We start from the raw sequence: 1,438 nt of genomic DNA on the forward strand, positions 1-1,438 counted from the left end.
ATAAAGGACACTAGTCTTGTTAGGGTATAAAGGGAGGGTTGGGTGGAAAAAGAGAAGAGGTGGGAATATATTGGAGGCTATTGCAATGATCTGGGCATGTGGCTGTTGGGACCTATACTAAGGTGATGGTGATGGGCCTAGAGAGGAGAGAAGAGAATAAATAGAAGAAATAGAGAGATAAAGTAGGCAAGACTTGGTAACTGATTGGATAGAAATGTGGTAGAAGAATGAGTCAGAGATAGAGAAGCTAAGAACACAGGAGACAGGGTGAATGGTGATAACACAGGCTAAAATTGTAAAGTTTTATAAAAGGGACCCATTATACTAAATGACTTCTAAAGTCCTGTCCAACTCTTAGATTCTATGATAGGTATTTCAGAAAATATGATTCCAGAGGAAGAGGGAATTGGAGACCTAGCTAAGAGAAAGTTTACCCTGTGACTGGAAGGATAAGGAAGGAAATAAGCATTTAAGTACTGACTATGTGCCAGGTACTGTGCTAAACACTTTAAAAATATCTCATTTCATTTAGACTAATGTGGAAATATGTTTAACATGATTATACTATATCAGATTTTATACATACACATGTGCATAAACATATATATATATACACATATATACACACACACACACACACATATATATATATATATATATATATATATATATCTCACAGATTGCTTTCTATATTGGGGAGAGGGAAGGGAGGGGGGGGAGAAAAATTTGGAACTCAAAATCTTACATAGATGAATATTGAAAACTATCTTTAACATGGAACTGGGAAAAATAAAATACTATTAAGTGGGGAAAGAAATCTCATTTAATCCTCCCAACAACACTGAGAGGTAGGTGCTATTATTATTCCATTTTACAGTTGAGGAAACTGAGACAAGTTGTGACTTATCAAGGATCACACAGCTAGTAAGTGTCTGAGGTTGTATTTGAACTCAGGTTTTCCTGGCTCCAGGCCCTGTGCTCTGTCCACTGGGTGACTTAGCTGCCTACTTTATGGAAGAGGGAGTGGAAATGAGATCATCCTCAGAAGTTTGGTTTTTTTTTTTTTTTTAAGTGAGGCAATTGGGGTTAAGTGACTTGCCCAGGGTCACACAGCTAGTAAGTGTTAAGTGTCTGAGGCCGGATTTGAACTCAGGTATTCCTGACTCCAGGGCCGGTGCTCTATCCACTGCACCACCTAGCCACCCCTTCATCCTCAGAAGTTATTAAGGGAAGCAGTAGCAATCTGCAGTTAGAACCCAGACTTTAGGAGTTTCAGCTTCATACTCTGCTGCCTCTAGGAGGGAAAATCTGTCTTGTAGCCTGGTTTGTAGGCAAACCAGGTTCAATTAGTTGAGGCTTTGGAGAAAGGGCCCTCTGTGTCACCTCTGAACAGAGTGTGCATTTGTGCCATTAATTAGACAATGATAATTGAGTGCTT

The sequence above is a fragment of the Dromiciops gliroides genome, chromosome 2, assembly GCF_019393635.1.
Source record: "Dromiciops gliroides isolate mDroGli1 chromosome 2, mDroGli1.pri, whole genome shotgun sequence".
NCBI classification, from domain to species: Eukaryota; Metazoa; Chordata; class Mammalia; order Microbiotheria; family Microbiotheriidae; genus Dromiciops; species Dromiciops gliroides.